This window comes from Erpetoichthys calabaricus, chromosome 8, assembly GCF_900747795.2.
Source record: "Erpetoichthys calabaricus chromosome 8, fErpCal1.3, whole genome shotgun sequence".
Lineage (NCBI taxonomy): Eukaryota > Metazoa > Chordata > Cladistia > Polypteriformes > Polypteridae > Erpetoichthys > Erpetoichthys calabaricus.
The window spans coordinates 64816656-64828939 of record NC_041401.2 but is presented as its reverse complement, the minus strand read 5'-3'; the positions used below and the strand labels follow the sequence as shown (position 1 = coordinate 64828939).

The following is a 12284-nucleotide window of genomic DNA, read 5'->3' as shown; positions in this document are numbered from 1 at the left end:
TTCAATGCAGCACCTTCAAAATCATTGTATGTAAAGGAATCTTAACTTATGAAGTTGTTCAGTAATGTAAACCCATAATCTCATAACAGCGCACCTCAGTCCTACTACGCAAAAGAAATATATTTCTAATAAACAATTGATAAGTTGAGCATTTCTATAGCAAGTCAAACATTTCCATTGATTCTAACAAGGAGAATTCCAAAGTACTCACAATCCAATACAGATTCACTTCAAAATGGTAAAAAAAAAAATCTGTAAACATTGCTGTTATATGCATACTTCATAATTTATTTATAACAGAAAAGCATCCTTAAAGTAAAAAAAAAAAAAATAAACCGTGAAAAATAATCTAAAATCCCACATTAGGTGTGTGGAGGAATATTTCAGACAAAATTAAGTAAATAAATAAATGCGCAAATAAATAAAAGTACTTTGAAATGTTAGCATAAATAAATGTCAGGAAATGTTAACATAAAAAAAAAGTCACAAAATATATTTTTTGTTGCTTATTTATTTAATTTTGTCCGTAGTATTCCTCTAAATGCGTCATGAAATTTGGCTTGAAATAAAGCTGTCACTTTCACTCATCAAAGTTGAGAAGGTGGGCTCTAGCGCATACTGTGTTTTGATTGGTGAATCATCTTCTGTAGATTGCGCATACCAAATTCAGTATGTGTGTGCAAGAAATAGAGGATACTGAAATAGCACAAGAATTAATTAGAAAAATGCTTACTACTGCCGATGAAATGGATTCTGTTGAAGTTATCACATATTTCAGAGAGAAAATTGAAAATTTACCAGAAGAAATTACAATGTTGGCAGCCCTTTTAGACTACCATATCAATGAAACTTTTTGAAAACATTGAGGAACTGATGCAATGGACTAGGCTACACGCCAGTTCAGGTAAGAAACTTACCTGCCCTGGACGGACATCCTTTGGCATTCTTTTTTATGCGGTTTAGAAATAAGACAGATTAAAGATCTATATGGTATATCAGAGAAGACAATCACAAGGCAAATGAACCAGTGTGAAATACGGTGGGCTACACTTGTATCAGTTTAGACACTTTGACACTAAAAGCCCTAAGCAGCGCCAACGTATAATTTGAACTAAATATTTCACCCTTGTTTTACGAGTCTAAACTCAGGCACATATTCACAGCTACTTTTTCAAATAACTTTTCAGCACATTTTTTTTTATTTGTATGAAGAATACTTCCATTTTATTAAATTCTCTCTGATTTGAAAGAAAATGTCCAAGCTTTTAAAATTGCTTCTGTCGTAATGTAAAATATGCCAAATCAGGTTAAAATCTCAACTAGCACACTGATAAAGGTTACATTAAACTGTTAGAGCATATGTGTTTGTAATAATAGAGCAGACTTACACACCGTCCATATTTTTCTTCGATCTGTGTCACTGTTTGCTTCTTGTTTGCCACCACTGCCCATCTTGTCTTTAATTACTCTACCTATATTTGGTTCTTTGCACTTTTTACAGGACAGTTTTGACTGTCCAGACATTATTATTATTTGAATGGTTTTTGTTGTTTTCTCCTCAGTATCTGCTAATCCCCATTTTGGTGTTGTCTGCAAATTTCAGAGATTTATTCACTATATGTGAATCAGTGTTATTTATATAAATTAGAAAAGATAAAAAAAAAGTCACAAGAGAAGTCCTGGAGGACCTCATCCCACGGTCTGCTTATGATTCCAAGAATTAATAAAATAACAGTGGGAGGTCGAGCTTTTAGTTACAAGGCCCCTAAACTGTGGAATGGTCTGCCTGCTACTATAAGAGATGCCCCTTCGATCTCAGATTTTAAATCCCGGCTGAAGACTCGCTACTTCAGTTTAGCAGAACCTGCCTAGAGCTGCTGATTAACTGTACAGGCTGCATCTCTGTTGTTAGTCATTAGCACTAAAACATCAGTAACATGATAATTATAATTTGTTACTAACCCTCACCTATTCTGTTTCTCTTCTCGGTACTCAAATGTGGCACTTGGTGCCACGGCCCACCTGGCAAGTTGTTTAGCCTGCCTAAGGTAAAGTTATCCCTGATGGAGGATCGCAGGAATTGTCGGATAGATGGGTCCTTCCATCGGACTGGCTGGCCCAGTGCTGTCTTAGCTGTGGAATGGCCAATTGGGATATCATCTACTGCTACATTCTGCTCTGTACTTGTAGTATTTTTATTTTACTATTATATTGATAATGAGGATTACTTGTGTTCTGTTCTGTGTATTGAATTGTATTGTATTTAACCCCTTTCTTTTGACACCCACTGCAAACCCAACCTACCTGGAAAGGGGTCTCTTTTTGAACTGCCTTTCCCAAGGTTTGTTCCATTTTTTTCCCTAGAAGGGTTTTTTTGGGAGTTTTTCCTTATCTTCTTAGAGAGTCAAGACTGGGGGGCTGTCAAAAGGTAGGGCCTGTTAAAGCACATTGCTGCACTTCTTGTGTGATTTTGGGCTATATAAAAATAAACTGCATTGTATTGTCTTATGTTTATTGCCTACAAAGCACCTTTTTTAAACTACCACTAATGTCAATGCATCCCACCTTCAGAACGAATCATTAATGTGGCTTAACATCAAGGGCTTTATGAATGCCTTTGGAATGTTACACTTTCTATAATGTCTCCCACATTCCTTGTGCTTCTCTTCGGCTTTTATAGAGTGTCTTACCATGTTTTATTTGAGGAATAACTTCTTGCCTCCACTTGCATTACCATTCTTTTTCAACTTCTCTCTTAAACTTTACAAAGCTTTTTTTATTCTTACTTGCAGATTCTGGTATTGTAAATTTGTTTTTTTTCTTGTTCTCTTTTTGAATTTTTCTCTAGAGTGATCTTTTAAGGCTTATGTTTAAGTAATGTCTTTATTCATCTATTTAGGCCATTTCTTTTGTGTTTTTATTTTCTTTGGTTTTTGAATAAAATTCTTTTGTACATAAATCGAGATGTGCATGAAAATGTCGCCATCTATTATTTATATTGTTTTCATTTTTTGTTTGCTTATTTCCAAAAAGCTTGTTTTTTTCTTTTTTATATCTTCCTTTGGTCTGCATTTGTGTATTTTCAAAGGCAACACTTTTTTTTTTGCTGTCTTTCTTGTCTGAAAGGATGAGGTCTATAATGGCATTACTTTGTAACTTGATGAGTGTCCCCTCATTTGCCATAACCATTATTTCACTTTCCTCTTCAGTCCCCCCATGGGGGGTTTCCATATGCATTGTCTGGAAAGTTCTAATTATCCATGAAAAACACATTTGTATGTCTAATTTAATTAAAGATGATTATTAATAAAGTCATTGAAGTTTGAATATGTGCAACAATTTTTTGCACAGCTTAGCACTGGCGGCTTAAAGGTTGAACATGCCATATTATGTTTTCTATACTTCTGTTAACATGACATTGTGCTGCCATGTTTGCTCATTCAAGCAAAAGGTTTATCCAAAAGCACGAACTGCTACTAGAGTAGAGTGCTTGGATTGCTAAACATGGCAGTACAAAGCTGTTTACCTGTCACCACAAGAAGTGACAAGGGCCAGGCTGCTTTGACTTAAAGTTATGTCATATTACCCAATTTTTCCAGCGATTTTCAGTCGTAACCTTCATTGACATAATCATAGCAAGTCAGAGACAGACAGCAGCACTTCACGTTTCAGTGAAGCTGGTTGCTTAATGTGACAGATATACAGCAACTCATTTCAGCTAAAAACTCCAAAATCAAACAGGGTTGATTTTCTCTTTAGTTGTGAGGTGTTCTATGTGTGCATGAGAGCTGACAACCAATAAATGCTCTTCTGGAAATCAATCACATTTACTGTAACGATGAAGAATAAGAAACACAGGGGTTTCGGGCATCACAAACAGATGAGAAACTTGTTAGTCATATGTCTCTTGTTCTACATACCACAACAGAATGGAAAAAAAGAAAGAAAGGGCTAAGGTTGTGGCTAAACTCGCCATGCCTGTCAACCCTTCATATAGCATTAGCTCCAATAGGCAGCATGCTATTTGCTGTCAGAATAAGGGGCGAGCATGACTGCACTGGAAGGACACCACAGAGTTGGGTAATTTGACAATGCACAGTAATTTTCATTCATTTAAATTGACATAGTCCAGGAATAAAATGAGCAACTGTAGTTGGCAAGTCTGACATATCTTATGACTAGAAGTCATGTAATATGACATTGTCAATATCAACATCACTTTACAAACCTAATTTAGCACACATGACCAAGAGCTAAAATCTATCCATTATCACCTCTGTTCTTATGTCCATTTGGTGACTTTGTAAATGCTAGCCTCGATTTTTTGGTAATTGTAAAAATGTATTAAAGGCCTTATGTAGTAGCTTTAGATGAAAAAAAGCACTGTAACTTGTAACAAGAAGAGATACCTAACATGCTTATGTCCTTGTCCGACTTAATGGTACAACTTTCATTCAAGGGGAGCCTGGCTTACATGGTATTTCATGATTATATATATGTCTTCATTTGCTGTCCTATTTAATAGTCTATGCAAGTGTCTTTGTGTGTATACACTATATATATATATATATATATATACATATATATATATATAAATATATATATATACATACACTAGGGGGCTTCGCTCGCCAACCCCCGTGTTTGGTTTTCCGGATACACACTTTTAAGATTTTTTTTTCTTTGAATTGTTGCTATTTCATTAGTTTCACTTTTATTTCAGAACTTCTGTAAAAACAATTATTTGTAATCTTGTGAGTGCCAATATGCTGAATCTTTTTAATGAGGTCAGGATAGGTTTCTCTGTTTGGAATTTCAGCATAGACAAAACGATCTACATCATCAGCAGTTAATATTTTTTTTTTACAAAGTAAAAAAGTAAGTAGATTTCTGCATTGGACTCCTGTCTGTAAAGTCGTGCTATTTTCCTCTCACAGTTCCAAAAGTACATGGGGTTACCAAGGTGATACCCCAGTTTTTGTCTAGGTTTTTGTACAACGGTTAGACAGAACGTTTTTGACTCCTAGGGTAAATGTAGCTTTTTAAATAAGCAGACAGATAAATACTGTATATATACATGAACAAAGTAACCAATAAATGCATGTGCGGTAAACTCCGTTTTTGAAATTCTCAAGATTCTTTATTTGTCACATGCATAGTTATACAGGACAACACGCAGTGAAATGCATCCTGATCCGGTTATCCAAAACTGTGCAAACTTAGAAGAATATCAGTTAGATTAACAAAAAGTCATAGATTAAAAGATAACAGTATAGTAGAACATTATAAATAAGTAAAATTATGTGAATAAAGTAGAATTAAGTGTTAAGGTGCAATAGTGTAGTAATTATTGTGCAAAACCAAAGTTAGACTGGTGCATAGTTAAATGAGGCAGTTTGTTTGTTTGCGCTACTGCGATCTTTACTTTCTTTTTTTATATTTTCTAATTCTCCTACTTTCACATCCTTTAACTTTCTCCACATGTGTACAGCGCTGTTTTTTTTTTTTTTTTTTTTTTTTAGCCTTTCTAATTTCCCTGGTTTCATAGTCTCTAACCTGCTCTGCATGTGTTTAGTGCCAACGTTTGTAAACGTCTTTATGAAGTTCTACTTTCTTTTACTCATTGTCTTTTAATTCTGAGCCAGATTGGATGGGCTTTTTTTTCAATTCCACTTGTTCCGGGCTGATAATTACTTTCCTTATTTTCTGAATTTGCACCTCGATTATTCTTTTTTGCTCTTTTTTCTGTCCAATGCATTTGAGTCTTTTTTCTCCGCGCTGCTTTCTTCTTCGCTTAGATGTCGACATTTAATTTATAACGTACTGTACTGTCCTTATACGCTTTATATGCGCTGAGAGCCCTGGATCTGTGTGTGCTCAAATCCTTCATAAGACTGAATGTTTTGCTGCCTATCGTCCTATTTGATAGATTGTAAGTAGGGTGTGTCTTTTGTCTCGCGGGTCCCCCATTTTGCCATTTCACATTTGAAATAGTGCTAATCCGATGAAAGGACCCCTCATTCCCACGTCCCCATTCATCAGGGATGACTTTACCTTAGGCAGGCAATCTACAATTTAAAGAGATTGTTATTTTCTTGTGAATTGTTACATATGCATTATTTTCACTTTTACTTTAAAAACTTTTGTAAAAACAATACTTGTTTCTTTATTTCCTGCCCGGCGCGAGGTTGCATCTCTTTCTTCTCAGACGTATAATACTGCTCGTGTTGTGAAGGGTGTTGCGGCTGAACGTACGCTAAGGATATGCCTTTGGATCATTTGCTGTCTTTTTGCTGCTTGCTAGCTGCCTCTTCTGCCTGTCGCATGTCCGTGTTTTAAGAGCTGGGAGCACATGATGCTTGCCTGCCAAAAGCAATCCAACAACTGCTAGCTTAGAGGTCTGTTGACTTGTTTTAAATGATGGCTCACTGCCTGGTCTCGCGTGACGTTGTAAAAGCAATACCTGTCTTTTATTTCTGGCCCCGGGCTTTGTTGAATTTTTTCTTGCAGGACGTTTAACGCTGCTCGCGTTCGGGGGTGGGGGTTTTCGGGGGGGCGCTGCCCTTCGATCTTTTTAAAGCCTGTACAGCCGCTGTCCTTTTTGCTACGGCCCTAGGACAATCTCTTGGCACCAAGTCTCAAGTTTACGGTCCCTGCGAGATGCACTGTGGCAAGTCTCCTTGGTCTCGTGGGTCTTTAAAATGTCTTTTGAGATTATCACGTATCGTAGCCTTGCATTTGTTTTCCATTCCAGGATTTTCTTTTATATACAGAGAGATATATACAGTACTGTGAAAAAGTTTTAGGCAGGTGTGAAAAAATGCTGTAAACAAAGAATGCTTTCAGAAATATAAATAATGATTGTTTATTGTTATCAATTTACAAAATTATATACAAAAGAAAAATCTAAATCAAATTAATATTTGGTGTTACTACCTTTTGCCTTCAAACCAGCATCAATTCTTATAGGTTCACTTGCACAAAGTCAGGGATTTTGTAGGATTATAGTCAGGTGTATGATCAACCAATTATACCAAACAGGTGCTAATGATCATCAATGTCACACGTAGGTTGAAACACAGTCATTAACTGAAACAGAAACAGCTGTGTAGGAGGCTGTAAACTGGGTGAGGAACAGCCAAACTCTGCTACCAAGGTGAGATAGATAGATAGATAGATAGATAGATAGATAGATAGATAGATAGATAGATAGATAGATAGATAGATAGATAGATAGATAGATAGATAGATAGATAGATAGATAGATAGATAGATAGATACTTTATTAATCCCGATGGGAAATTCAGTTTCATGTCATGGCAAGATTGAGCACAGCAACAAGACACAAGGTAGTTATACTGCATCAGCAAGGTCTCTCCCAGACAAAGATTTCAAAGCAGACTGGGGTTTCAAGATGTGCTGTTCAAGCTCTTTTGAAGAAGCACAAAGAAACGGGCAACGTTGAGGATCGTAGACGCAGTGGTCAGCCAAGGAAACTTAGTACAGCAGATGAAAGACACATCAAGCTTATTACCCTTCGAAATCAGAAGTTGTCCAGCAGTGCCATCAGCTCAGAACTGGCAGAAACCAGTGGGACCCAGGTACACCCATCAACTGTCCGGAGAAGTCTGGCCAGAAGTGGTCTTCATGGAAGAGTTGCAGCCAAAAAGCCATACCTCCGAAGTGGAAACAAGGCCAAGCGACTCAAGTATGCACAAAAACATAGGAACTGAGGTGCAGAAAAATGGCAGCAGGTGCTCTGGACTGATGACTCAAAATTTGAAATATCTGGCTGTAGCAGAAGGCAGTTTGTTCATCGAAGGGCTGGAGAGCGGTACAATAATGAGTGTCTGCAGGCAACAGTGAAGCATGGTGGAGGTTCCTTCAATGTTTGGGGCTGCATTTCTGCAAATGGAGTTGGAGATTTGGTCAGGATTAATGGTGTTCTCAATGCTGAGAAATACAGGCAGATAATTATCCATCATGCAATACCATCAGGGAGGTGTATGATTGGCCCCACATTTATTCTGCAGCAGGACAACGACCCCAAACATACAGCCAAAGTCATTAAGAACTATCTTCAGCGTAAAGAAGAACAAGAAGTCCTGGAAGTGATGGTATGGCCCCCACAGAGCCCTGATCCCAACATCATTGAGTGTGTCTGGGATTACATGAAGAGACAGAAGGATGTGAGGAAGCCTACATCCACAGAAGATCTGTGGTTAGTTCTCCAAGATGTCTGGAACAACCTACCAGCCGAGTTCCTTCAAAAACTGTGTGCAAGTGTACCTAGAAGAACTGATGCTGTTTTGAAGGCAAAGGGTGGTCACACCAAATACTGATTTGATTTAGATTTCTCTTTTGTTCATTCACTGCATTTTGTTAATTGATGAAAATAAATGATTAACACTTCCATTTTTGAAAGCATTCTTTGTTTACAGCATTTTTTCACACCTGCCTAAAACTTTTGCACAGTACTGTGTATATATATATATATATATATATATATATATATAATATATATATATATACATATACATACACATATACATATATATTTACATTTACACATATATACACACACACACACACGGTATGCATGTGTGAGAATATGTGCAAATATCTACATAAATGCTAAGAGTTGTCAGTTTGTTGGTATCATCGACAGATTATGACAGGACAAGCACAGCAGCCGACTGAAAGTCATACAAAACCTTGGAGTCGGAGGTGTGGACTTCATATACCATATAAGTGAACTTAGAGTCCATTAAGATGTCTGTCTGTCAGGGAAAGAGTAGTGAAGGACATTGCAGCAACCTCAGCATAGTGACCTGAGCTGCTGTGTTTTGTGAGAGGTGTGTGCTCTCAATTTTTTTGAGGAACAGAGGTCTAAGTGGTACTTCTGCATATATATATATATATATATATATATATATATATATATATATATATTCATTCATACATACTTACAGTATATATGAACAAGTAATGAAAAAGAGAGATACGTATACATTTAAGATATTCAGTTTATGTTTTCCTCTGTTCCAGTTATCTCTTTCATTGTGATATAAGAGTCGCAGTTTCACCAATGAATGGTTGAGCAGTTAAGATTAACCTTGTGGTCTATTTAAACAATCTTCGATTGCAACTGAGGTAAGCTAAAAATGTGCAATACAGTAAGAAGTAAGGGTGTTTTTGTTACTATGCATATCTAAGTTTATTTTCATCTGAATTTTCTTCTTTTTAATGTTCACATTTTATTTTTATGCTCCAGAATTGTGTTATTTTTTTCAACAAAGTCTATACAAGTTAAATACCTAAACCTTAAAGTTAAGTTAAAAAATTGACATCGTTGACAAAGAGCTCTGCTCAAAAGTTGTTGGAGACCTCTGGAAGCTATGGTTCAGTATTTACAAACAACTGCATGTTCAACAAAATGATTTTACACTCTAAGTTAAGTCTCCTTGCAATCTCCTGGATTTCAAATATTTATATATGGAACTGTTTTCTCAGGGACAGTTATTGAACTCTGTCAACCCCACTGTCTTGTTTTGGTAAAAACTATCATTCTGTTCCTTAATTTGATCTTATCTTGTTTTATTAGTTCTGATAGATTCAAACATGAAATAATAACAAGCTGACTATATTATCTCCTGTATGAATTATTGTAACGTGATTGTCACATCAATGTCTATATATTAAAAAATTGCTTTAATTTCTTTATGGTAGTTTGACTAGTTTATTGTACTTGTGTTCTTCAACATTGACTTGTATTGGTTCTTACCACCTCCTATGGCTGTAAAACAGAATGTACAAAACCAGAAGAACCTCCTCCTCCCAAAACACTGAACAGGATTATGCAGTTTTGAGAAAACTTAGTTAAGTTATATATAGTTAAGTATATCTACTAATGCTAACTTCCCACATTCATATCAGCTTTTAGTTTTATGTTTTCTAATGTCATATATCATTTTAACTGCTGACTTAAAATTGATTTCCTATGAGTGATGTGTGCGTGTTCATGAATGTGTCCTGCTATGGACTGGAATCCTGTTCACCTGTCAGGGATGGCTCAAAAACAGACATATGAACACAAGTATGAAAAATAACAGTCTACAATGGAACAGCCTGTGTGTGCCCTGTGATGGAACAGTAAATAGGTCCACATATAAACTAGTGCCAGTGGGGCTGGATGGACGTTTGGCTTTGGAGCCAACAAAAGTTCATTTTCTCCAGCACCCTGTTGCCTTATGTTTTTGTTTTCTTTTTCCTTCCTCTCTATCTGACCATATTATTGTATTGTTTTTTTACCATTATAAGTATTAGTGACTTAAAACCTACATTATTAGTTTCTTTTACCTCATAACAAACCTCATGTCCATTGTTCTATCCTCAGAAACATAAGGAAACACATTTCACTAATGATCAGCCAGTCAATAAAGTCCAGCATCTTCATTCCTTCTCCCATATTTTCAACATATTTTGTTTCAAATCCATCATTTTCTCACAATTAAATTACAAAGGTCTGTCTGCCTTTCAGATCCAGAACCTTTCCTTGCCATGTACATTTTCAGAATTGCTCAAGTTGCGCCCACTGCTTTACTTTGCTTAATATTCTTCACTAATTTCACTATTGCTTCTGTATGGAGTCCGATAGATGGCCTTTAATCTATTAAGACCAGTCCCATGCTGGGGAATTTTTCATGCTATGGCATTCAAAGTAAAGAAATGACTCTTGGTTAAAGGAAAATAAAGATTGGAAGATAGGATTGACTAAACGAGAAACTTTCTAGAAAACTGTCTCATGCACTGAACTCATATAAATAATCAGTTTACTGTGGTCCCCCTGCCTTCATTAGAGCAGAAAGAAATTATATACTTAAAAAACCTACTAGTTTCAAATGAATGTGCAGGACAATTACTTTGTGTGCAAAAGATGGAGGAACAAACACAGTCCTAGGGATACTGCAATATGGCTTGATTACAGAAAGGAAAGACAGAGTTAGTTACAACAAAATGTGCAGTTGCTTTTTGATACATGTTTTCACCAGAATAGTTGTTTTAACTGACATTCTATCATTTTCCTCCATACTTGCAGTCACCATCAGCAGCACTAGTCAATTCTTGGACACAGAGCCTACATTTCAGTGTTTATAAAACGGGAGGCTGTAGCCAGCAGAATTTCTTTCTTATCTGAGAAAAATCAGTTGTGGTTAATTCAGAATCGAAAAACTGAAAGAAGAAATCGCTGGAGGTCTTACTGGAATTAGGCTAAATAACATTTACTTGACATAACTGAATCTTTAAACAAGCTTTCTTCTTGCCAGAAATGTTTTGTTTTAATGACTTCAACGCTTCTGTAAGCAATTTCCACTGCAAATAGCTAACCTCTGTTCCATTGAGTGTGCCAGCACAGTATGTTTGTACTTGCTGATAACATGCACAGACTTTCATAAAAAGTGATTACTTAAAGATTAAAAGTGAAAGACAGGAAACAATGTACATGCTCCCTGGGTCTGTAAGGATTTTTCTGTGGGTGCTTCAATTATTCTCCCTTATTCCAATGACATACATAGTTATATAAATAGATGACTCTATGATGCATGTGGGTTTGAGTATGCCCTGTCCACCTCCGGTGTGTTGGGGTAGGCACTTGCTCCATGTAATCCTTAACTAGAAAACCAGGATAGAAAATTCATTTAATGTTTGAAGACTGAGACTATTTCCTGCTCAGTTAACCTTAATTACGTGTCATGATCACAACAACTTCCAGTTTCACTTAATGAATGTCATAAAGGAAGGCTGAAAAAAAGCTCCTCTCCTTATCAAATGGAAATTAACACCTTATAATATGAGCATGAATTTTCACTTCATCTGCATATAAGACTTACATTACTTACCTGTCTAGTTACTTCCTGAGCACAGATTTCTGTGTAAAACACAGACTTCTTAAACTTAAATCTCAGAATTGTGGGTAAGCATATGGTGAGTTTGTGGACACCAGCATGATGTACTGTTTTACAGGAATGCAAAATATAGCAAGAATGTGTTGTGTAGTTTAGCCACAAGAGGGCACCCAAAGCTCACATACTGACTTCTTAGCCTGCAGTTGTGTCTCTTTCTCTCTCTTTGGTTTAGAATCTTTTCTCCCAGCTTCACCCTGACAGCCTGCGCTCACATCCACTTAGGCAGAGATACATTCATGTGAACAGCATGCCAGAGGCTAAAATCTCCAAACACAAAGCCCCCATTACGCAAACATTACTCTGAGAATTGTACTGATT

General features: G+C 36.4%; 1 protein-coding gene across 1 annotated transcript in view; it reads right to left on the bottom strand.

Moving 5' to 3' along the window:
- dph1 (diphthamide biosynthesis 1) overlaps positions 1-12284 on the bottom strand; it is a 464509-nt gene that overhangs the window by 5142 nt on the left and 447083 nt on the right. The gene's annotated exons all lie outside the window — the stretch shown is intronic.